The 26,307-nt window shown below is 48.4% G+C and overlaps 1 long non-coding RNA gene across 1 annotated transcript in view; it reads left to right on the forward strand.

Annotated features, from left to right (window-relative positions):
- Nucleotides 1-26,307, forward strand: part of LOC144798960 (uncharacterized) — a 70,750-nt gene that overhangs the window by 14,366 nt on the left and 30,077 nt on the right. The window contains exon 2 of the long non-coding RNA XR_013603712.1: nt 13,576-13,784. This is a non-coding gene — a long non-coding RNA (uncharacterized LOC144798960). The remainder of the gene's footprint in view (nt 1-13,575; nt 13,785-26,307) is intronic.

Raw genomic sequence — 26,307 nt, forward strand, 5'->3', positions numbered from 1 at the left:
GGCAGGCACCACCTGGTGAATGCCACGTAGTGCAGGGAAATGCAAAACTGGCATTTTTTTAATTGCCTGCAGCACCCAGCGCAATGAAAAACATGTACAATGCATCCGCTACAGTGGCGGTCGCATTGTAATTGGGCCTGTGGGACCCCCAACACTATGTCGGGAGGTCCCGATCTCCGTTAGGGTCTGCCCTTCATCCTAATCAGGCCCTATGTTTTAGCGACCTAGGACAACAAGGGGCCTATTCCGATGTCAGACGGGGTCAGTAGCCATAACCGACCGACCTGCTGATGTCACCGACCTGCCCCATGAATAGCTTAGCCTCCAGGGGGCTGAATTCTGGCAGAGAAGTCAAGTCCGCTATCGCGGGGGTCAGGGCGTGTCGGAGCTGTAAGTATCTAAAGAATTGAGATTGGGGCATATCATATTCATCCCGCAGAGCCTGAAAGGACTTGAGGACCGAGCCCTTCATGACGTGGCCCAGCGCCGAGACGCCGATAGCGTCCCAGCCATCAAAGCCTCGCAGGGAAGCCAGAGCCGGCAATCTCCCATTGTGCCACAACGGGGTCTCCCCCGTCAGTCTGTTCCGCCATCCCATGCGTCGGAGCGCGTCGCGCCACACCCGGAAAACTGTCTGAGTGACCATTGGGAGTCTTTTCCGGATGGCCGCCGAGTATAAGATTGTATGGAGCGTGTATGGGTCCATCAGATATCTCTCCAGGGCATAGGTCGGGTCGCCTCGATCCCCGTACCACCATTCATTGAGGACCAGCAGGTGTGACGCTTGATAGTAAGACTGGACATCGGACGTGGCCAGCCCCCCACAATAGGTCGAGAGGAAGCAGGTGCGGAGTGCCACCCTCACTGCCCCCCCAGTCCACAAGAACCGACCCAATGCCGAGTTCACCTGTCTAAACCACTGCGGTGAAATAGGGTACGGATGGTTTTGAAGTTGGTACAGGATACGGGGCAGAGCTACCATCTTAAAGATGGCCGAGCGTCCATAGACATTCAGGGGCATCCTGGACCATAGTTGCATGTCCGACCGTATTTTATCCCACACGGGTAGCACGTTGCGGGACCACGAGACCCCCGGCACGTCCGACAAGAAGACCCCTAGGTATTTAAGGCCTCCCGCCGCCTCCTGAAGGGCCGAAGCCCAAGGACCCAGGACTCCGCTGTCTCCCAGGACCCACAATTTCGATTTCTGCACATTTAGCACGAGACCGGACACTTTGCCGAAGATACGCATCATATCAAGGACCCTAGGACCCGATCTGTTCAGGTCTGTAAGAAAGAAAAGAACGTCATCGGCATAAAGCGCGATTCTGTCGGACGGACCCCCCACCCATTCCACTCCGCGCAACTGTGCATCCATCCTCACCCAAGCCGCCAGCGGCTCCATTGCCAGGGCAAACAGGTAAGGCGAAAGAGGGCATCCCTGCCGGGTACCTCGGCCTATACGGAATGAGCTGGAGACCGCCCCCGCCACCCTCACCGCCGCTGTCAGGTCCGTATATAGTAAATGAATGTAGGACAGGAAACGCGGGCCCAGGTTGAGGCGGAGAAGAAGTGCCCGAAGATACGGCCAACTCAGTGAGTCGAATGCCCTATCTATATCTGCTAGCAAAAGGGCCGCTGGGATGTCTGCCGCCCGCGCCGACTCCACCACTAACTGCGCGCCACGAATGTTATGTCTCGTCGCCCTGTGGGGCATGAAGCCGGCCTGGTCCGGATGGACCAAGTCCGTAATGTAGGGGAGAAGGCGGTTTGCTAGGGCCTTTGCTAAGATTTTCGCTTCAAAGTTAAGCAATGAGATCGGACGATACGACTCAGGGCGATCCGGTGGCCTCCCGGGCTTGCAGAAGACCACCACCTCTGCGTGTCGCCAGTCCGCCGGCAGACGCCCACGGTCCCTGGCCGCCTCCAGAGCCTTCCTGTAGCGCATCCCTAGTTGGAGATGAAACGTTTTCATAAATTCGCATGGGAAGCCGTTAGGCCCAGGGGCCTTTCCCAGCATTCAGCTCCCCCAGAGCCTCTCCCAGCTCCTCAGCCGACAACGGGAGGTCCAGTCGGGCACGACCTTCATCCGAGAGCGCCCGGGGCGGGAGATCCGCTAGGAATTTGTCGATCTCTTCCGCCGTGAGGGACTCCCGGGGGGCGTATTGTGTCGCATAATATTGAGCAAAGGTCTCGGCCAGGGCCTCAGGGGCCGTTATAGGGCCACCCATTCCGTCTCGGAGTCCCAGTAGGGACTGGGCCTGAAAGGTACTTTGGCACAGTCTGTAAAGCATCGAGCTGGATTTGTCTCCCCACTGATAAATTCTACTCTGTGTAGCCAGCCAAAATTGGCGGTCCTCATCTAACAATAAGGAGGCATATGTGTGCTGAAGATAAAGTAACTGCCCCACTGCGTCGCCGCTCCCCTCTGACGTGCACTCTGCCTCTCGGCTACGAACCTGACTCGCCGCCTCTGCAATGGCCAACCTGCGGGCCCTACGGTCCGCAGCGCACCACGCAATGTCTACGCCATGAAGCACCGGCTTCAGGGCCTCCCACAGGGTCAGAGATTCTTTTGATGTGTGGCAGTAGTACATGTAAGTTTTTTAAATTTATTTTTTATTACGTCACTCATCAAAATAATATACAAACCTCATTAAATTAATAACCCCACATGTAGCATCAAACAAGATCATCAACATAAGAGAATGGTTAAATAATGGATAATTAATATGTGCATAAGACCTGAACAAGGCAGATGGTCATACAAAATGTTTGAATTCTCTATTAGAAAATCCATCTGATCTCGGTTTAAGGGGAAATAGCTACAGTTGTCTGTGCAACATCATTAACAGTGTGGCAACTGCGAAGTGTATTCAACATATTAAAAAATGTTCAATAAAGGTTTTCCAGGTGCCCCATATTATGCAGCTTGCATCCGCTGGATTATGGCATACACACAACCGCTCTTCATGTCTTTTACCACCACTGGAGGGGTAGAAGGGTTCCCCTAATTTCAGTGCATTCAAATCAGTGACCTGACCCCCAAGGACTCTATAGAAACCTCTATAGAAAACACCCACTATCACCCGCCTCATCTGACGGTTCTTTATTTCCTCCATATGCAAAAAAGGATCATTCCAGTTCCTCACTAATCTGCATAAAAAATTCCTTAAAATTGTGTTAGCTTTGTGCACAAGTAAGTATTTGGTGTAAAGTGTAAGTCTAGTATTTGGGGAACAAGCTGGAGGATTTACTACTGGTTTTGGGGTGACAAAAAAGTTATTGACATTTTTTTAGCTTTTGTATTTAGGATTTGTCCTTAGTGGCCTAAAAATGAAAAGATGTCCTTTGGGAGCAAAATCTGTCTTTTTCAGCAAATGATAAGATGATGTTTTGGGATCAAATGATTGCACTTATAACACATATTAAAATCTGAACTTGGACGATAACACATTCTGAGTTGGGGACAATTATTTCTGATGATCGTACCAGAGGGATCTCCTCTCTTTGCTGTTATTTCATAATACATGATGAGGCATTCTATATCTATAAAGCTTATAAAGATATTATCATGAGTCCTGATTATGGAGGACAGAGCCTGTAAAATTGGTATTACATTACGGATTTGTCTGCTGCTTGTATCTGTTAAATTAGTAATTCCACTAGCATATAAGATTGTGAGGTCTTTCTGCTCTTAGTGTTAGCCATGCTCATGGTCGTTTGCAAGGGGGTGCAACGATGGTGCTTGCACCCCCTCTCCCCGATCCTGGATTTTTCACTTGCCCTTTAAAAAAAATTCAAGAACGCGATGCCGGTATAATACTCACAGTGCAATCTTAGATTTTTTTTTAATTATGCCCCCCCGAGGAAAAAAAATACATAACCTTTTAATAATCATTCTCACTTGAGGTTTGTCTGTCTTTATAACTGACCTTGTTCAGACTCCTTTTATGCTTTACCCCTTAACAGATGCAGCCACTCCTTGCTTCGTTTCTTTGCTTTATTCAGAAAAACACTATGGGCCTGATTACGATGGCGGTAGGCCTGCCACCGACAGCCTGTCAGTGGTGGGCCCTCCGCGATTGTACTGTGATTTTCTGCCCGCCAGATTGGCATGGGGGGTGGAAACATGGCGGTCGTAAAGACCGACTGCCATGGTTGCGACAGGCGGCCATTTTCCAACCGCCTATTGGAGCAGTCGGATTGCCCAGAATGGCGGCGGTGCCTGTTAGACGCTGCTAGTCAAATTAGCATACCCATCCCCGCCAGCCTTTCCAGGGCGGTTCAACCCCCATGAAAAAGGCTGGTGGGGATGGACTTTGGGGGCCCGTTGCAGGGCAATTTCTGTTGTGCACTTGGGGGGCATTTCCCTGCACCATGTGGCAGGCACCACCTGGTGAATGCCACGTAGTGCAGGGAAATGCAAAACTGGCATTTTTTTAATTGCCTGCAGCACCCAGCGCAATGAAAAACATGTACAATGCATCCGCTACAGTGGCGGTCGCATTGTAATTGGGCCTGTGGGACCCCCAACACTATGTCGGGAGGTCCCGATCTCCGTTAGGGTCTGCCCTTCATCCTAATCAGGCCCTATGTTTTAGCGACCTAGGACAACAAGGGGCCTATTCCGATGTCAGACGGGGTCAGTAGCCATAACCGACCGACCTGCTGATGTCGGTTACGGCCCTGCTAATACGATGTGCCTGAACAGGGTTCGGTCGCACTCGTATACTTCACAATGCAGGCATGCATTCCGAGCGGAATGGATGCCTGCATTGAGAAAAGCAGGGGTGCAGTTCATCCCTGCACCCTGTGGCCAATCCACTGAGAGGCACCTTAGGTGCCCCCAGGCTGCCATTGGGCAGCCTTGCACCCATGGGGGCCCTACTGGGGGCCCCCAAAAGACAGTTGCCAACTGCCTTTTCGTGCCGGAAAGACCGCCACGAAAAGGTAGTGAAAAACTGCCATCGTACTCCCTCGGTCGTAAAGAGGCGACCGGGGGAGTACCGAAGGATTTCCGGATGGCAGATGGGCTCTCTGAGCCCGTCGTAGGCCATCCGGAAATCTGAGTCGGATTCCATTCCGACCGAGCCCATCGGAATGGCTCGGTCGGAATGGAATCTGGCCAGCACTGACCGATTCGGTCCTTCCGACTGGAATCGGAATCGGCCCCCAAGTGTTATTTTACATGACTACAATCTGTGGAGGGTCTAATTTTATTAGGTATTTACAGGTTGATTACACAGGTTCACCCCCTTAATGTTTCATTCATTCTCACGTCAATTCTGTCCTAACTGCGGGGTTTGTAGTCAATTTCATGAGGAAAGGGGGCATACCTTCCAATAATGCTGCTTAATTTAACAATCCAGTGATTCATAGTGTGTGAGAAATTAGAACACTGCTAACTTTATAGTGCCAGATTATTGGTAAGGGTTGGTTATCTAAATCTGAAGGATTCCAGACACCAGATACCTCTTCTATGATCTAACATGGGAAAGGTCCAAGGCAGGAGTATTAATTTAAAACCAGTGGCAGCTGGTAGGGATCTGTGGAGGGCCGGTGGGGGTCAGCAAAAAAAAGACTTACCTGCTAGTTGCCAGCTGCTGCCTCTCCTCCTTCCTCGCTGGTTTTCTGGCTCCCGGTAGCACCCAGGCTCCTAGATTCCCCTAGCCAATCACAACGCTGCTGTCACCTGCATGACAGCACCATGATGATTGGTCTGAGCACTGTGGTTTGGCGCTCAGGCAGGGAGTGGAAGGCTGTGCATGTTCTCTACCCAGTCCGTGCAATACAGCCGGTGGAGAACATACTAAGTGCACATGGCAGTTTGGCCGGCCCAAGATGACCAGCCAAACTTTCATGCGCACTAATGGTGCAGCAACCATTCCTCCTCCCTCTGATGTCACTCGAGCCCAGCCACGCCCTAACCTGGCTGCAAGCTCCAAACTAAGAGTAAAATGATAATAACGTTCTCTTATTATCATTTTATGTATCCTTTGCATTCCACTTAGAGCAGTGGGCCAATCTGGAGGAGCCGTAGCTGTATAAAACTGTACCATGTGACCCCCTCTATGCAGGCTCCCCAGGTAGAAAGGTGGTATTTCTTCTTCTAGGCTTCACTTTGAATCCCAACTACTTCAAGCTACTTCAAATAAGTTTCAAAATGTCATGCATGACTAAAAAACAATAACTGAGCTCCGGCAGTTCCTGGAACTTCCTGCGCTGAGTATACACAATTACAGCATTCACACTGAAAAATCTGAACAAAAAAAAGAATAATAATACATCTATGCTAAAAGCATCCTCAGGATAAAATTACAATAGAGCACAGTCCATTTGCGGCTCGATGTCACTTCTGCCAAGTATATGCCAAGTATTTCCCAGCAAAGACTACCTATATGTAATGCCCTCTTGACACTCGATGAATTAATGTGTGGAGAACTGTCTTTCCATCTGACCGCTCTTAGGTTTAGCTATATGTCTAGCTGATTTCACTGTTTCGATTTATGATATCTGCATACGTATTTAACCTCTAATACAATCAGGGTTATGTAATAGCAGCTGCATCAAAATGCTTGACTATAATCAGTTGGCTTTTAATTTGTGCCTGCATGTCAGGACCAGCTCAACTATAAACGAAATGAGTTTCAGAGGCCACTCATTGACAGCTACACTTACACTTATATTAGAAACGTAACCACTTCAGATTTCTTTAACATTTGACTGACAAAATTGCAGGGAAAACAGGTTCGCCACGAATGTTGCCCAGTTTCACGAAGGTGCAAGTAGGCTATAATATGACCAGTGGGTTTATGAACCTGCACTACCTTCATCATTCTCGAGAAAGGAGAGAGAAGGAGAAATTTGTGTCTAGACTTCAGTCAGATGCAAGACTTATACTAGTCCAAGAAGAGCCAACAATGAGAGCTTGAGCAGTCACTGTCGAGGACAACTCTGACCGGTGAAGTATTGCAACAGAACATAATATAGGAATACAAGACCCTGAAGTGACAAGGTAACTAAATACTGAAGAGATAGAACGCTTTAAATTAAAGTGAGCGTGAGACTGGATACTAAGGAGGGAGCCCCATAGAACACTTAGGAATACAAGTGTATGCTTAACACAGCTAACTAACATAGCACCTGATTCACAAAGCCTTTTAGGTCAACATTGTTTTGTAGTCCAGGTGAAAGTGTGACTTATTCATTAACCACCTGACTCCTGCATATATATTAGCAAGTCATAGACCTAAGCTAGAGAAATGTGCAGCTACTCACAGAAAATGCTTTGTGAGTCAGACCTGGAAATTCAGGAGTAATTCAGTCTGAATAAAAATTCCTTAGTTTCCAGAAGCCCATTACGTTATATCTTGAGGGATGTCATTTCTGGTATCATAAAATTGCAAACCCACATTCGGAGGCCATAGGACAGACAGGGGCTGCGGGGTGGTTGCCACTTGTGCACTGGGGTCTGTTCTCTTATGGCTCTTCAAACTGGGCCAAGCACTCCCCTTCCGCACTTGGCATTCAGGGTAAACCTGGTGAGCTGTCAGGAGTGTCACAAGGAGGTAGTGTGGGGGAGGACACCCAGAACTCAAATTGGTTTACTGATGCAATGTCAAAAATGTTTTGTCTTTTTAGGAAAAGATACATGATTTAATCACAGCAGACCTTAATACAGTACATAGGGAATAACCAAATCTATACAGAAACACTACAGCATATATGGGTTCTCTACAGGATGAAAGCATGGAAGCAACCACAATTACAACTTGGGTGTAGGATTAAGAAGTTGCAGCAGAGCAGCCTCCTTGTGTCTGTGACCATAGGTCGGTCTGTAGCAAATTACTACTTAGTTCTTGTGCGATAATAGCAATATTCGATAAAGTGTCCCACCCATATCTGGTAGCCAAAAGTTCACAGACAATGTCTTTTAGTCATATTGAAAGACATGCTGCAATGCAGTCTTGTAATTTGCAATCTTGGGTGTGCTGGTGGACAGGAACAGGGTGAGCTCTCATGCTCACTGGGGCTCGTTCAAGGTCATCCAGCTTGCACATCAGTGCCTCTAAGAAAACACCTCTGGTGCACAGCTTCAGCACTCTTGGTGAAAGGATCTTTCTTTGGTGGTCTATGGCACTGGTGCAATCGCTAAAGTGCAAAAAAGGTAAAGTCACCAGAGGATATCTATATTTATCCATGTGGTCTCCAAATAGGGCAATCTTTATTTTGTGGTTTGATACTGGCAAGTCAGATACGACTTCTCAGTCAGATTTGAGTCATTAGGAAGTGAGACTGTGGGATCCCTTCCACTTCTCAGGCTTTCTCTGCACTTTCCCATCCTTCTTCTGCATTTTGTGGGCCACTTCTCACACTGGGCTAGACTGATGGGTTCTGTTCCATGGGTAGAGAAACCCAGACAGAATAAGGCTCTCCCCTTCCTTCTCAAAAAGCATGTAGCTTTGATGGTCATTGACAGACCCACAATTTATTTCAGCAAGGATCACAGAATTCAGCCATGTTCTCTTACCTTCGGGAGACTGGTTGTTAATTATACTAGTCCTAGAACACAGTGGCAGTTCTCTTCGGGGAGCGAAGCAACTCGATCTGGAACAAAGTGGGGAAGTTTGGTATACATTTTTATATGCTATTTTCAGACAGGGTTTGTGGATACAGTCCATTATCCTTTAGTGAACTTGCTCCTTCCACAGCGCAGTGCGGTCTGGTAGCTGCTGTTGCTGTCCCCATCTGCTGCTGCTACTGGCCAGGAGGTCAGGAGTTCGAGGCCCTCCTCCACCCGCAGGCTCCTGCCTGCACCTCATCCCTGGTGGCCCAGTGGTAGAGCGTCATTGCTCTGCTGCTTGACTGCCCTTCTGTCTCTTTTGCTGCTGTTTCTGTTCCTCCTTCTTTTCTCTTTTGTTTTTCTGCCTGTGCCTCTTGGATTTTCCTTCTTTCCTACTTCTTGCTCTCCCCTGCAATCCCCCATGGCCTGCCCCCTTCCAGTGTGCCTTCCCGCTCCTGCATTTCCCGCCTTCCCAGCTGTCCACCCCCACAGCACTATTTAATGGCATCCATGCCACTGGCGCACCAAAGGCATGCCAAGGGCAAGCCCGTATGCGCCCATCTGCGCCTGGACCACTCCCAGCGCCAGGGACCCCATATCACATACATTTTACTGCTATGAAGCCAGCACCCTCCTCACCCTCAACCCAGGATGCCACACCGCCTGCCATCTAGCATCAATGAAGAAGACACTTGGACCCTTCACCTGCTGAAAATACAACCACACCTTCAGCCATGCCAACACTCCAGCTCCTCTCGCCGACCAACAGCTCACCCGTCCGGCTCAACTGCATCCTCCTCAATGTGCGGTCCCTCCACAAACACGCCACAGAAATCTGGGAATTCCTCGATGCCACCTCTCCTGACATCGCTTTCTTCACAGAAACCTGGACCAACCCCAGCTCTAGATTGGACATCACCATCGCAATCCGTGATGGCTACAAAATCACCCGCAAGGACCGCCCGACCACCCAGGAGGAGGCATCGACATCGTCCACAAAAGCACACTCTAGCTGACCAAAACAATGACCATGGAACACCTCCACTTCCAGATCTGGACCAACCCTAACACCACTCTCCGGGGCACCCTTGTAGACAGGCCCCCTTACCCCCTTCACAGACATCATTGTTGACCTTTTTTCACCCCAGGCTCTCGCATCCACCTTCTACATCCTACTCGGATGCCTCAACCTCCACATGGACAACCCCAGTGACCTGGACCCTGTCTCCCTTCTGGAGAACTTCAACAACATCAGATTCAAGTAGCTAGTCACCACACGACTCACTCAGCTGGACACCCACTTGACCCCGTCTTCTCAACCAGCAGGAACATCAGCTACAGCCACACCACTGAAGTCTCCCGGACTGACCATCACTGTGTGCATCTCGCCTTTGCCACGCCAACCATACACCGCCATCGTCATTACCTCCCCAGTCGCAGCTGGCTCATTGTCATTGAAGAACTTCTTGCCATCTCCCTCAGCACAGCCACTCCGCCAATGCCAACGGATGCCAACACCGCAGCATGAAACCTCCGCCGATGGATCCCCGACTGCGCCTACATCCTGGAATCCCTCAAGAGAAGACCAGGCAAGCAACACTCCAAACAGTCAAAGAACTCAAGACAGCTTGTACCTCCAATTGTCAGATCCGCACTGACAATATGTGTCAGATTTTTTTTAAAGTTCATGACTGTTGCAGGATTATAAAAATTCCACCACTTGATTCGGACCAATCACAGTAAATAACAAGCTATCAGGAATAATAAAATAGCCTGAATTGTACATCCGGGCCAGCAAACAAACTTCTATAAATAAAACATGTCAATAGCATACTGTCATATCCGTAAAGTGCTGGGTGCCTCAGAAGATCAGGCAATCCTAAATAGGAATTCCTGCAATAACAATCGTTTCTATCCTAATTATAATTACAGCTCATACCCATAAAGTGCTAGGTGCCTCAGATGATCAAACAATCCTGGATAGGGATTCCAGCAATAACAATCGTTTCATCCTATCTAAAATTGCAACTCAGATTGAACAAAAACCTCTTGGCTAGCCTGGAACAAAAACTTCTGTTGCCTGAACCAGACGCTCATAAAAAATTTACTTATAGCAAAAACAATAGATGTTGTAGTTGTAGATCGGATTTTACACCTGGTCACAAGTACTAGTTTTAGTTAGAAATCCTGCTTGGTGGGATGACAAGATCTTGTTATCCTCTATTCAGATTAGCAGTTTATCCAAGCCTTGTCTGGCAAAAGTTGTTTGCATATTATCTCATAGACTGATCGGTCTATAATTGGATGGAACAGAGACATTACCCTTCTTATTTTTATAGTTATAATTTCCGCCCTCTCCAGGTTTCAAGTATCTCTTCCCCATCCGCAACTGCATTAGACAAAAGATTCATATAAGGGACACAAACTAAGGGTTCTGACTTGTTCAAATGACCCAGTACTCTGTCAGGCCCAGGGGCTTTCGCTGTTTTCATTCTGTTAATGGCCCTGAGGGTATCGTCCAGTCTAAGGAGGGATCCACTACCACCAACACCCCCCCCCTTCCTCAGTAGGTTCATAGTTAGGCAAATTATCAATACCACCCTCAGAGAGGATAGCTTCCATCTTGACATAAATCGTGGTGAAGTGGTCAACCCACTTCTCAGGTTGGATGACATAATTGGGTGTAGTAACCTCTTCCAGACTCCCATGAGTTATAATGTGCAGTTATTTTTACACCTGGCAGCAACCAGTAGATCCTGCCAGCTCTTATTAGCCCACCATGCTTGGCCGGTGCCAGGGCTGTTTTATACATTTTATGTGCTTGGGCAACAGCTGAATAATCACCCTCTTGAATGGCCAGTCTTAGATTGGAATTTGCTTGTTTGCACTTGTGGTCAACAAAGCAAACACAAGGAGATGGTGGTCGGAGCGCTGAAACTTTTCAGACACTCACCCCCAGTCACAGATCTCGTGGTTAAACCAGGCACGTTTCTTCTTATTCATGGGTTTCTTCTCTGAGGATTGTGATAAAAATACACGTTTCAGCTCCTTAAAAAAGCCTCCATGGGCTATTAATATTTTGTCTGGTGACAGATTAACGGTATAGATGGTGGAGGAATGACGTACGAACAGTTCTTAGCTTATGGCTTAACATTTGCTGTCATTCTGAATTTTTGGCCAAGAAACTTTTCTATGGTTACTAGATACTAAAGGTTCTTGACATATTGTGCATCTAACAAACAGACCCCTACTAAAAAGAGGAGGGGATTGTGGTCACTGTCTAGCCGAACTGAGATCATCATATCACTCACTAGCGTCCCCAACCTAATGTACACCAGGATATAGTCGATGAAACTAGAACTAGAGACACTCTTAAATGTAGCCTGCCTATCGGGGTTGGAGCGAGTCCTGCCATTGCATGCCCTAAGGTCCCACCCCACCACCAGAGAAATAGGCTTGAAGAATACATTGGTGTTACATGAGCCTCCAGCTTTATTTGTTATGTTAGGGATGCCCCAGATCTCATATTCATCCTCAGTCAGAGAGTCGAGTAACGGGGAAGTCTCCAACGTGGTGTTAAAGTCCCCAGCTACTAGCACCCTAGTCTGTGGCTGGTAAGTACCAACCAGATCATCCAACATAGTTAGGGTAGGTGAGTCGTTCCCTGAGGAAACAGACCTCACATAGACATTAAAAAATAGTTAAAACGAACACTGACGGGAAGGTGGCCTGAATCCTCATTAAGTCCGGTGAATTGATTTGCAACTGCTTATGGGCACAACCGAAAGAATTTTTCACGAAGATTACTAGACCACAACTTGCCCTCCCTGCGCACTTTGAGGCTAATATATGTAAATATATATCTAGGCAATTGTTAGTGCTTGTCTCAAGGAAACCATCAAGGTTAAAGGCCACTCTCAAAAATGTGATACTACAAATTTATTCACATCATATCAATTCATAAAATTTATTTAAAAACAATTGTTTATTGGAACTAAGAAATAAAAATGACCCTGTTAGGGGCAAACACTACATATATAACAACTTATACAAACACCAAACATGAATGCATAAAAAACATAATATAAAATATATATGGCAAGGTAACATATAATTCTCGACGTGCGTTTCGGCGACCAGCGCCTTCTTCAGGACAAGCCACAAGATAACTGTCTTCAAATTGATATGAGGAGCTGATATTTTTAAGGTCTCCTGGAAGATACAAATATCATTATCATGAATAAATATAAGACACCCAGGGTCGAAGAGTTTAGAGTTGATCCCTCCCAGGTTCCAGAATATGATAGACAAGCTAGAATTCAAATTTAGTACTAGTAGGGGCCACTACCTTGGGCTTATTGGGCACACCACAATTACATTCAGTGGTGCCTGCTCCCTGCTTAAGGGTGATTGATGACCCTGCATTGTGCAATTGCCCAATATCAAAATTATAATCTTGGATATTAACATTTGCCATGGGCGTAGAAATATCTATAGCCGCTCCATTGGCGCTATGGACAGGTTTTCTGCATAGAGGTAAAGTACTCAGGAGCCCAGGCATATTTTGAGGGGCTAGACTCTCAGATACTATTTGAATCTGATGGGAAGCAGTTCTGGAACATACCCCAAGTCAGTCCACATCCCTCAGAGGAGATAACTGCCTTCAGTTTTCTTTCTTTTAAAATGCTAGGTCTACATCAATCAATCAACGGAAACAGAGAACTGGAGCATATCAAATAGAGCAACATCCACTGAAAATTGCCAAACCATCAGTTAAACAACTTATCAAACAGTTCCAATAAGAATGTAAGTCATTTTTGTCCAATTCCATGAAGTCTATTTATGGTCAATATTCACTTTCTACAAGCAGAATAAAAACCCAGACATTAAATGTATCTTTTTCTGAATAATAAATCAAATGTATAACATATTATTCCATTTTACAGGATTTACTTGCATATTTGAAATATAAGTAAAATGTTTTAACATTCACTTTTAAATTATTTCAGAACAACCTCGAAAAATCCAACTGAAAACCAGGCACCAACTTCCTAAGAAAATACTCATCTAATGCCAAAACATAATTTCAAAAGTTAAACATCACCAGATTTCATGCAAATGATTGCGATTGAATGCCTGATTATGAGTTTGGCGGTCCAACCGTCGTACAGCCGCAGAGAGAGGCAGTCTGAGAAGACCACCAGGGCAGCGGTCTCCGGTATGCCATTTTACAAAGTCTCTGGTGGGTCAGCAGCGGTCTTTCTGATGGCAGTTTTTCCTTATTTGTAGATGCATTTGTGTATATTCTGACTGCACAAGTGTCGAATGTACACATATACATGACACATGTGAAAAAATACCTAATACCCATTGCTGGAGTCTGGGCCATATGTGCCCAGTCCAGTCAATGGGTAAATACTACAAAACTGACTTACCTGGATTTAGGTGCTAAAAGGGTTGTTGGAAGTGAAAGAAAATGTACAGCCTCCTCCGGTGAGCCCTATGTCTAAACATTGAGGTAGATAGCATGGAACATCCCCATGCATGTTGCTAGTAGTATGCCCACAATTCCAAATGTAAGAACAATGGTGCAACATCAAAACAGGTGAGAAATCCACAGCTAGGAACGTCTCATGCCTACTCTGATATTAGCATTCCCCCAGAGCTTAGAGAGTCTTTCAACCATGAACCTTTTTGTGTCTATGACAACCAACACCCACAAAAGGGTATGCTATCTTTGCTAAACGTCATAGCACTGTTACCTTAGAAACACTAAGATCTGTATGATGGATGGCATCTTTAAATCAGATTACCATTCATTCAGCCAAACATAAACTATACATGGTAACACTAATCACACTACTATCCCTCTTATTTATGATTTACTCCCTGACAAGCAATCCTTAACCTATACAGAAATTTTTTAATTTGTCAAATCTAAAACTATTAACAAAAATAATAATTCACTTTGAATTACGATATATGATAAACACTATTGTTAAGCTGTAATATGGGCTGGAACGAGGTAGAGAACGGCATAATCAGGACTTCCAAGATGGTGGCCGTCGGTCCCCCTCCGGAAAGAGAATTGGCGGTCTAGCAGTCAGAGAGGGGGAAGACCTGACGCGAAGGAGAACGACGGTTGGCACAGCTGCGGGGAGTTGAGTAATTGCCGGGAAGGAAGCGAGACGGACTCGAGGAGGAAGGCTCACAAAGGAGTGGGAGAGAGGACCATCGAAGGCAGAGACAGACTGGGGGATCCCTGCGGAGGAGAGGACGGCAGCGGAGCAGACCCGAGGAGGGAGGAATCCCCAACACACACTGGGCTTGTATCCGGTAGTCCCTCGAGGAAACAGGACTCCGAGATACCCAATGCTACGGTCCAGGGGGACCGTAGCTCCAGGAAAGTGACTTGGAAGGAAGGGTGGAGGAGGAGGTTGGCAGGGAAGGGCTTCTTGGGACTGTGGCACAAGTAGGAGCACTAATAAGCGTATGAGTGGAATCCTATACACAGACCCCTTCACTTTTCCCAGCCCTACTGTTGTAAATACCAACCCTCACTAAGTGGTGACCTGATGATATTGGTGAAGGGGAGCACGATATAAAGTTATACAAATATAGTGTGGATAGTGACAGCAGTGTCCTTCTTTCTGTTTCCTTTTGGGGAGCGCCGGCCCTGACTGAAGCACTAAGGTGAAAGCTCGAAGATGAAGGACTGACACACAAAGATTATACTTCCAGACGGTGCTACCTCTCCATTATGTTGTGATGCAATTGAATTGTTGGACTAAGAATAGTGAATACAACTGAGACATTGATTTACACCCATATAACTTGTGGCTGATACTAAAACCAGACTGTGGATTCAGGAGTCCCCTTAAGAGAGAGGAGGTGAAAACCCTTACAGTGGTGTCAGAAGTGGGATACTGTCGTCTGAAATAAGATGACGCAGCCTGTAACAGTACAGGACATGATAACCCAGTTAGCACAAGGACAGAGACACTTACAACTGGCGTTGGAGCAGCAAAATCAGAATGCACAAAAAGAAAGGGAATCTTTTCAGGCCGCAATAAAGGAACAGGCCATTCTCCTAACCAGCAATCAGAAAGTACAGGATACCGCCATTTTGCGACTTACAGATGCTATTTCTAACGCAAGAGTACACCCTAATATTCCAGGCAGTGTACTGCAAAAGTTTCAAGAGGGCGAGGATCCCGATTTTTTCTTTACTAATTTTGAGAGGGTTGCTACTACCGCTACTTGGCCTCCTGAGAGATGGGGTCAATATATATGGCTCCTTTACTATCAGGGGAGTTACAAGCGGCTTTCCAAGCTGCCAACCCCGCCGGAGTCACTCCTTACCAAGACATAAAGAAAGCCATTCTAGAAAAATTGGGATGTGATCATGAATACTACCACACCCGGTTTAGGAAGGAGCGATGGGTCACTGGAGATAATCCAAGAGCATTGTTCTATTGGGTTAGAGACTTGGGAAACCGGTGGCTCCAGCCTCATTCTCCTTCAATGGAAGAGCTCACTGAACAAATATTTCTAGAGCAGTATCTGGAGGCATTACCTAGCAACACCAGGGCGTGGTTAAAGCAACATCCCGGGCTGACTAGTCAATCTGCCATTGAGTTAGCCTGTGCATATCATAGATCCCTTGACTTCAAATCCCCAACAGGGAGAGCTCCTATTCCTTTTCGCAGACCTACCCCAAAACCAGCCGCAGAGGGAGGAGAGAAGAAATCCTTCTCTACACCTAGATCAACCCCTAAACCTTTCCCAAAGACAACACTACTCGTACAGATGGGACCCCAATGTTTCAAATGTGCAGAGTGGGGACACATAGCCCGTAATTGTCCTTTGAACAATGACGGTTCAGAACCAATGGAGGTGGGTTGGTCCAGAGGCAGAGTATTGGTAACTGGGGTTCGTAGAAAAAGATATAAGAAAGCTATTAGACTCAATGGTCACCCTATCGAGGCTCTTTTAGACACAGGGTGTCATCATACAGTAGTGGCCCAGGACTTGGTTCCGCTAAATGCTGTTTGTGAAGGAGAAACAGTCTTGGTTTCATGTGTTCATGGAGACGTTAAGTCATATCCATTGGCAGAAGTATTACTTGAAATCGATGGGTATCCTCAAGTAAGGAAGGTGGGGGTAGTTCCAACCCTTCCCGAGAACATTCTTCAAGGTACTGACTTACCACATTTTCATGAGTATCTAACAGAGATGTCCAAACAAGGGGCTGATGTGGAATGGCTACTAGAAGCACCTTTTTCCAAGGAGACCTTAGCTAGCCCCAGTGATAAAGAAAGGAAATCCAAGTCGTCGAGTTCCGAGGACTAGTCTGGCTGAGGTGTTCTGGATGGTTTGGAGCTTGTGTAGCAGGTTCTTGTTCATTCCGGCATAGACGGTGTTGCCTTATTCCAGCCTGCTGCTTATGAGTGCGTAGGTGACGGTCTTTCTGCATTCGGGGGGATCATCTTGAAAATTTTGCAGTGGATGCGAAGGGAGTTGAAGCAGGTGGAGTTGACGGCGTTGATTTGGCGGGTCAAGGTGAGAGAGGAGTCTAGAATGATGTTGAGGTTCTGGGCATGGTCGGTCGGGTGGGTGGGATTATGAGGGCCCGGGGCCACCAGGAGCTGTCCCATGCTGTGGGGGAGGGTCCGATGAAGAAGACCGCTGTCTCCTCCATGTTCATTCTTAGGCAGCTGTCGTTCATCCAGACTGCGATGTCTTTCATTCCTTCTGGTGTCTTTTGGGTTCTTCGTGAGACAGAGAATGAGCAGAGTGTCGTCGGCGTAAGATACTATGCTGAGCCCATGCTGTCTGACGATGGCAGCGAGGGGGTCCATGTAGATGTTGAAGAGCGTGGGGCTGAGCGAGGATCCTTGGGGTACTCCACAGTTGATCTCTGTAGGTTCGGAGAGGAAGGGGGAAGTCTGATCCTTTGGGTTCTGCCGGAGAGAAAGGAGCGGATCCAGTCGAGGGCGGTTCCTCGTATACCGGCGTCATGGAGTCTGGCAGCGAGAGACGGTGTCGAAGGCTGCGGAGAGGTCTAGTAGGATGAGGGCCACAGTGTGGCCCTGGTGGAGTAGCATGCGGAAGTCATCGGTGGCAGCGAGGAGGGCGGTCTCGGTGCTGTGGTTGCTGCAGAATCCGGACTGGGAGGAGTCGAGGATGGAGTTCTCTTCAATGAAGGTGGTCAGTTGGGCATTGATGAATCTCTCAGTGACTTTGGCTGCAAAGGGAAGGAGAGAGATGGGCTAGTAGTTTTTCAGGTCCGTCGGGTCGGCCGATGGTTTCTTGATAAGGGGCTTGACCTCTGCCCACTTCCAGTCTTGGGGAAGATGCCGGATGCGAGTGAGGCGTTGATGGTCCGGCCTAGTTCAGGTGCTATGGCAGTGGCGGCTCTGCAGTAGATGTGCGTTGGGCAGGGGTCAGTGGGGGCTCCTGAGTGGGTGTTCTTCATGGTCGTGGCGGTGTCTTCAGTGGTGGTGGATTTCCAGGCGGTGATGGTCGGCTGGTTGTCAGTGGTGGAGAGGAGGGTGGTGTCCGGAGTCTGTCGTTGAAGTTGTCGTAGAGGGCCTTGATTTTCAGGTGGAAGTAGGACCTGAGCTTGTTGCAGAGGTCCTGAGATGGTAAGACGGTAGTGGCTGCGCTGGGGGGTTTGGTGAGCTACTGTATAATGTTCAAGAGTTCTTTCAAATTATTTGCATTGGTGTGGATTTTGTTCTTGATAAAGGTCCACTTTGTGGCTTTTATGTGCTGGTGGTATTTATTCATGGCGTTTCCTGTATTTGTTTTAGTATTCAGTGGTATTCCTATTCCGTCAGAGTTTCTCGAGGAGCGCCTGGCTTCTTGGAGGTTGGTGGTGAACCAGGCGGCCTTCAGAGGGCGTTGTTTGACGGGGTGGCGGAGGGGTGCGAGCTTGTCAGAGCAGCCGGCGAACCAGCGGTGGTGTTTTTTGGCTGCGCAGTTGGCGTTGGTTGTGGTGGAGGGGGGTTGTTCAGGAGGGTGGTGTTGAGGTGTTCTTCTGTGATCTTGCTCCAGTTCCTTCATGGTGGACGCGGGTTTGGGTGCGGTGGTGGTGGTGAAGATGAAGTGTACGCAGTGGTGGTCTGTCCAGAGGGGCTGCGTGGTGTGGCTGAAGTGGATCTTTGTTCCTCTTGTGAAGATGGGGTTGAGGATGTGTCCGGCTCTGTGGGTGGGGATTGTGATGAGCTGCTTCAGTCCAAGGTTGTCGAGGAGGGTGGTAGAGTCAGGGTCGCTGTGGTTGTCGAGGTGGAAGTTCAGGTCTCCGATGAGAATGTATTCCATGGAGGCGATGGCGTATGGTGCGACGAGGTCAGCAATGGTGGTGGCGGAAGGGGCACGAGGGCTGGGGAGTCTGTAGACAAGCGTCCTGGGCAGCTTAGTTTTGGGGCTGGTTTGGATCTGGAAGTGGAGGTGCTCTGTGTTAGAGAGGGGATCGCTTGAGCTTTGAGGTAGAGAGTCTGAGGGAGCTCTTGTGTGCGTTGGCAAGCCCTCCTCCTGGGCGGTGGGGTTAGTCCTTTGTTTGGATCTTGTATCTCTTGGGGATGGCGGTGGCGATGTAGGGGGCAGAGGTGGCGTTGGTCCATGTTTCCGTGAAGAAGGTGACATCTGGCGAGAGGGTGTTGAGCAGGTCCCTGATCCCGGTGTCTGTGGAGGGAGCGTATGTTGAGGAGGATGCATGTCAAGGCTTTGGTGGGGCGGGAGTCTGGCGTGGGTTCAGCCATTGTGGGGGTCTGTTGATGGTGAAGGATTGTTGGCAGTGTAGGCTGGAGAACTAGCCGTGGGTGGTGTTCGCGTTGATCTCTGACAGTTGTTGTTTCTTCTGTGGTTGTAGCGGTGGGAGGTTGCAGATCCAGGGTTCCTGGCGCTGGCCGGGGTCCGGTCGCGGACGGGCGCAGACGTGCTTGCCTTTGGCGCGACCACACAGCAGCCGCCATTAAGTAGGGGAGGGGGAGGGAAGTGCAGCTGGGAAGCGGGAACCAGCAGGGAGAGGGGCCACTGGGGCAGCAGCGACTAGGAGGACCCAGATGCTGGAAACGGGCACAAGGGAGACAGAGGAACAGAAAAAGGCACAAGGCAGACACGGGCACAAGAGAGACAGAAAACACAGAAAGGGGCACAAAGACAGATGTGGGCGCAAGAGAGACAGAAAAATAAAAATGGGAAAGTGGCACAAAGACAGACACGGGCACACAGACAGACAGCAAAGTGGCACAAAGACAGACAGAGACAACAGCGGCCAGCAGAAGAGCAAGGCTCACCCTCTGGACCACCAGGGATGAGGCACAGGCAGAAGCCTGCAGGTGGCAGAGGGCCTCAACACCTACCTGGGCAGCAGCATCAGAGCGGTGGCACTTAGGAGCGGAGCTGCAAGGGAAGAGCTTGTTCCTGACCAGGAGGTCAGAGGTCTTGCTCACACTCCCTTGCATCGGCCGCCATTATGTAGGGGAGGGGGAGGGAAGCGCAGCTTGGAGGCGGGAAGCGGGAACTAGCAGGGGGCAGGGGCTGCAGGGGCAGCAGCTGCAGGGAGGGCACAGAGGAAGAAAACAGGCAATAAGGGAGACAGTAGAACAGAAAAAGGCACAAGGCAGACATGGGCACGAGAGAGACAGAAAACACAGAAAATGGCACACAGACAGATACAGGGACACTGAAGAGTAGCTGGGGTCTAGCCAAGTCTACCTTGCTGGGGATGCCCAAGAGTACAAACCTAGGGTTTGCCGGGGATATATAACCCCTGTACTTTACTCACCTCTTCAAGTACGCCAATATAGTTGTATGACTGGCATCCCCACAATGTATGTAGAAAATCTCCCACTGCAGTCCTACAGGGGAGACAGTTCGATTTTATGCAGTTGTGCTCTGTCATAGTATGTTCGATGTAAAATCTTAAATTGGATGAGATGCAATCTGGCTTTGATGGCTACTTCCCTTGGGTGCATTAGGGCTGCCTTCCAATCTACATTCGCCATAGTGCCCACCTCAGTCTCCCACTTTTGCCGGAGCTTACCCAGTTTGTCGGGCATATTGTTATTAAGCGTCTTATATGTGAGAGATATTGCGTTGGTCGTTAATTCTTCTTGTAACAGTTTCCCTTCAAGTGGCATGAATTCCTGCAGGTCTATCCCTGTCCATCCTTCTGCTAACCACACATGCCACAACTGAGCGTTTTTTAAGAATGAGACTTATGGAGCTTATATTCCGCACACAGGTCGGACCAGGTTTTCAGCTCACCCTTATCTATAATGTCCCCGAGCGTGTAGATACCCAGTAGGTCCCATGATTGGAAGCCCGTAGTTTGACCAGTTCCCTGAACCACTTCCCTTTCCACAGTGGCATTGTCTTAGTAACTGTACGGGCCCAACCTAGGGTTTGGGTCACCTGGTCCCAGGCCTCCAGGGTGACTCTTGTAGCTGGGAGTAGTCTACAAGCCCCACCACCCCATATAAGCGGTGTATGTAAGTATGCAGATCTAATGTGTCTCTTTCTAGTCTGTACATGGGGTGGTCTCTGACTGTGTGTTCGTTGATTGGGACCAGACGGGTGGCCCAATTTTAGGCTTCAATGTCTGGTAGCGCTATCCTGCCATTATAGGGGTTGCGCTGTAGAGTTTGTAATGCTGATTGTAGGTGTTTCCTTAGCCATAGTAGTGAGCATAGGTCACCAGCTATTTCCGTAAATATCATCCTGGGGAGCGGGTGGTAAGTGTTTTGGCAGCCATAGAGGAGTAGAGGCAAGGTAATCATCTTGAATATAGCTGCGCATCCCGGTAACGTCAAGGGCAAATCTTTCCACCTTCCTGCATCCTCTTTAAACTTGGAGAGTGCCTGTTATTTCAGTGGTGGCAGACTTTGGCCTGGGGAGTGATAAAGATAGCCAGATATTTAAAACCCCTGGTAACCACTCATAGGTCCCCCGGTAGGGGGGGTCAATGTGTCGCTTGGTCTGGGCAGTAGACTATGGACTAGCTCCAATTGTTTTTATAGACTTAGTGCCTCCCATAGTTTTCTATGATGTGAAACAATGTTGGCATCGTGGTTATGGGTTGCGTCACAATAACGGAGGATATCGTCAGCATAAAGGGAGATTTTCTCTTCTTCCACGTCATTGTGGGTAATTCTGAAGCCCTTCACTCAGGATGTTTTCGGTTCACGCCTGCCAAAGACTCTGTCATCAGCACAAAGCTCAGAGGGGACAATGGGCAGCTTTGTCTGGTTGCGCGACCAATCGGGAAATCTGGAGACAGTATACCATTCACCCGCACCGCTGCTACTAATGCTGTAAATAGCAGCGCCACCCACCAAAGTTCATCCAGAACCCAAATTTAGCCAACATGCTTTTGAGAAAGGGCCAGTGCACTGCATCAAATGCTTTTTCAGCTTCTAGGGACAGGAATATGTGTGGTGCATCTCGGTCCTTGACCTGTATAAGCCAGTTGTGTGTTCTACGAGCGTTCCACTGGGCAGCATGCCTGGCATAAATCTGGACTGGTCGTAGGAAATTAAGGAGGTGGGTCGCGAGGATCATCGCTAACCTCCGTATTCAGTAAGGAGATAGGGTGCTATGAGTTGCACCTGTCTTTGGGTTTGCCCTCTTTATGAATGACCGTGATTGTGGTCGCCCGAAGATCTAATGGGAGAGTGCCCTCATTGTTTGCGTCCCAATAAAGACATAACAGATGGGGGCTCAATACGTCTGAACATCGCTTGTATAGTTCAGCAGATAGACCATTAGGGCATGGGGTCTTACCTCAACGCAGTTTGATGATAGACGCCTGCACCTCCATGAGCTTTAAGTCCTCCTCATGGGCCCTCGGCGCATCCTCGTCTAGTACCGGTGTCTGAATGGTTGCGAGGTATTCTTCTATGTCTTCTATGTCAGGGGAACTACTGATACCTTATAAAATGCCTCGTAACAAATGCTGCCGAAACTCAGTCGTCTGAGGTGTTCATTACTCCTCGGTCGCCTATGATGCTGCAAACCCACCTGGCCTCAGCTTCCTTCTTACTCAGCCAGGCAAGGAGTTTCCCTGCTTTGTCTCCAACCTCATAGAGGTGTTGTAACATTGCCATCCTCTGTTTTATGGTACTGTCAAATGCTAAGTCGTGCTATTCGAGTCTGAGTGTCGGCTTTTCCTACCACTTGATTTTCCATACTAAGGGGTCAATTCCGATGTCGGTCGGAAGGGCTCTGCATCGGATTCGGGTTTGCTGGATCTGATCCGGAGCCCTTGTTTCCGACCAACTCATTCGCAATTCTGAACGACCAAGTATGATGCCTGGAAACCGTTAGGGCTGACCGAATCAGAGCTGGAAGGCATTCGGATAAGATGAGCCTTTCCAGAGCTGATTCGTCTAGCTCTATGGACTTGGTCTCCAAACAAGCGAGTATGATGACCGATTTGGACACTCTTTCCGATTCAGTGTGCCTGGAACAAAAAGGCTGCCGGAATCAGTCTTTGGGGACCTGTAGCAGGCCCCCCTTCACCTGGGGCCCTCCAAATCTGGCCTGTGGGGGTACCCATGGGTCTCCTCTTCTCAACAATGCACAGTGTGCAAGGCTACATGGGGTGTCCACCACAGGGTACAAGTTTTTCCCCAGCCACCCCTTTCTTCAACGGGAGCCTGTGTTCACGTTCGGAACACATGCTCCCATTGAAGTCATTTGGAGTCCGACCGAAATGTACTGGATACGTACTTGGTCGGTCAGACTCCCCTGATCTGAGTCGTATGGAAATCATTCCAGAACCGACTCAGTCGGTTTGTTTTCCGAACGAGATCGGAACCGGGCTCTAAGTATCTGTTACTCTAATCTTTCCAATTCTTCCACTCCCTTTTTCTTTTCCCATACAACAGCGTTCTAGGCTCTATACCGTAGCACTGCTTTATATGCCTCCGATAACATCGCTCCGGAGTATACTGTTCCTTTTGTTTTCAGTGAAACAAATCTGTGTCCGCCCTGAGACCCCGTATGATATAGTTTTGTAGATCTCAGGCATTTAGGCGCCATCGGGCAGCTGTGCCCCGGTTCTTCATGCGAGGTTTACCAAGAGGGGGGAGTGGTCCGAAAGCTCCCTTGCCAAATATTCTGCCCTCCCTACCTCGCCTATTTTGTCCATAGCGACCAGGATGTAGTCCACTTTAGAGGATGCTCTGTAGGCTCCGGAGAAGTAGGAGTAGTGCCTGTCGTGTGGGTGTTGATAGTCCTGTATGCCAGTCAGCCTGAAGGTACTGGTGAATCGTGCCATGGGGGTAGAGCTGGCCGGTGTGCCACGATCAAGTGACACATTCATTACGTCATTAAAATCACCCCTAATCACATACAGTGATGTGGGAGTCTCTAGGAGAATATCTGTCACTTTGGTCAGTGCATGGGACTGTAGTCTTGGTGAAGCATACACACAAATCAGAGTAGTCTCTTTGCGGCATCATATGCCTTTGACGCCAACATATTGGCCCGAGGGGTCTGTCCATGTATGGGTCGCCGCAAAGGGACTGCTTGATCAATATTGCCATTCCCCGGGACCCAGAAGTGTAGCCTGCATGGGCCAACCAGACAAAGGCTTACCTCCCAAGAAAGCCACATCTAGTCCCCTGTAAGTGTATCTCATGAAGCATCACAATATCTGGGTGTTGTTGTTTAATGTACTGTAGAACCAGTCCCCTCTTGATCTTATCGCCGATTCCGTTGACGTTCCACATCATCACTGTGAAGGCAGGGGATTCTATTGGGTTAGGCGTCACCATGTTTCAGACCCCCTAAGTGTCCCTGCCAGATGAATGGAACTCATGAGGCCCTCTTACAGCCTCAAGGATACCCTCCTGCAAATAGCAAGTGATCAACCTGTGGAAATAAACATTTAAACCCCTAGCACCCCAACTAACCCTCCTCCGCACCACCCAATCCCTTCCAGCTGCACTTACCTTCATAACTAAACTATGTGCAGGAGAAGAAGGAGAGGTATGTCGCCCACCCCCCAAAATAGTGCATAGCAAAGCAAGTAACTTCAAAACAACATAAAATAGACAGAAAGAGCAAAAAATGAGGGTTCTAGCAAGGCCTTGCACCAGTCTAGCCCCCGATTGGGGTGTTGAGGGCATCTGATGTGTTCATGGGTCTCCCTGGCCAGAGCTGAGCTGACTAGTCAATGGTACTGGCCGTTCTGAGTCGCATATGTCAATCTGTGTTAATGGCCGCCTATCTCCCTCATCCTGCTCCATGGCAGTAATTGCGGCAGCCAATGGGTGCAAACTTTCTGTTTCTGAGGATATATCAGGTTCTTCTGAGTCTTAGTGGGTGGCCTGCACACTAGGTGTTTTCTTGGTCTTATTCTTCAGACAGTCTCGGTCTTCTTCCGTGTCTGTGGAGAAGCCACATCTCAGTCTCACCCGTTCTTGTGTGTATGGAGTTCATCTTCTTCCAAGTCAGAGTCCTCGACCATTACTCTGCTTTTTATGTGTATTGTCCTTAGGTCTAGTTCCAGAAGTCTGATGTTGTTGGCTCTCCGAGTCCGATTTCGGCCGGGGATGAATAACAGGGTGTTCCTCAATCCACTCCCATGCCTCCTCTGGCGTCTGAAAGAATTTCGATTTGCCTTGAAAAAGTACCTTTTAAAAAAAATTAAACTAGATTTTAGTGAGTTTTCAAACAAGTGCATCTTATACATCACTAGTTCTGTGCATCGCATTTGTGATATTCATTCAGTCCTGGCTTCTCCCAACAACAACTTGGTACTGTTTCAACACCCTCACACCCCAACCCCTTGAGTTGCAGCCGCTTAATAGGTGGTATTCTAATGGTCGTGTGGATATGCCATGGGGCCTGTCTCTTATCATCTTCGTTATCGTGCTGTCACATATGATGGGGGTTAGGTTCAGGCATGCAGTTCGCCTCACTCTGTCGAGTCTGGGCCCCCCCACGTTCGGGTGATGGAGATTTTGAGGGGGTCGCCCTCTCCATATCACGGTAAAATGCTATTATTTCATCCACCAGCTGCACCATTGCTCTTGCTTCGTCCACGTGCCTATGCCCTGTTAAAAAGATCCTCCATTCCGTGCTTGCCCATTTTTTAAACTCCCTCTTCCAAGTTACCACCCTCGGCCCTCCTGTCAACTTCCAGTTCCTGGTGATTTCCCGTTTGGCCAGGACATATGCAGTGGCCTGGGTATGTGGGATCTCTTTTTTCTGTGCTAGCTTCTACTATATGGATTGTCCTCTCCCAGAATGTGTTCAATTTGGGGCAGTCCCAGAAAATTTGTAGTACATACGCTTTCCTTTCCCCACATCTAGGGCAGGCTGCCGTTTCTGCTTGAAAATGTTTTCTGATTCATGCTGGAGTGAGATACTCCCTGTGCAGGACATGTGCAGGAGCTATGAGTTTATTAGACACCTTTGGTGTCCTCTCTACCATAATCTCCCAGTGTGTCTCCGGGATCAGGTTTCTCAAGTCCTCCTCCCACTGCAATAGTAGTCGCTCCAGTAGTTTTGAATGTCATGGCGTATTGCTCTGTATAAACAGGAGACCCTTCTGATCTTTCTTGCCGATAGGGTGACATATCGGCAGCAGTCCAATGCCTGGGGTTCCATGGAACCCGCACCCCGGTGCTTCCTCATTCCCACAGTGAGGGCTCTGTGCAGTAAGAAATGGCCACGAGGCAGGTCATATTCCAACCCAAATTCTTCAAAGGAGAGCAAATCAG

This window comes from Lissotriton helveticus, chromosome 12, assembly GCF_964261635.1.
Source record: "Lissotriton helveticus chromosome 12, aLisHel1.1, whole genome shotgun sequence".
Lineage (NCBI taxonomy): Eukaryota > Metazoa > Chordata > Amphibia > Caudata > Salamandridae > Lissotriton > Lissotriton helveticus.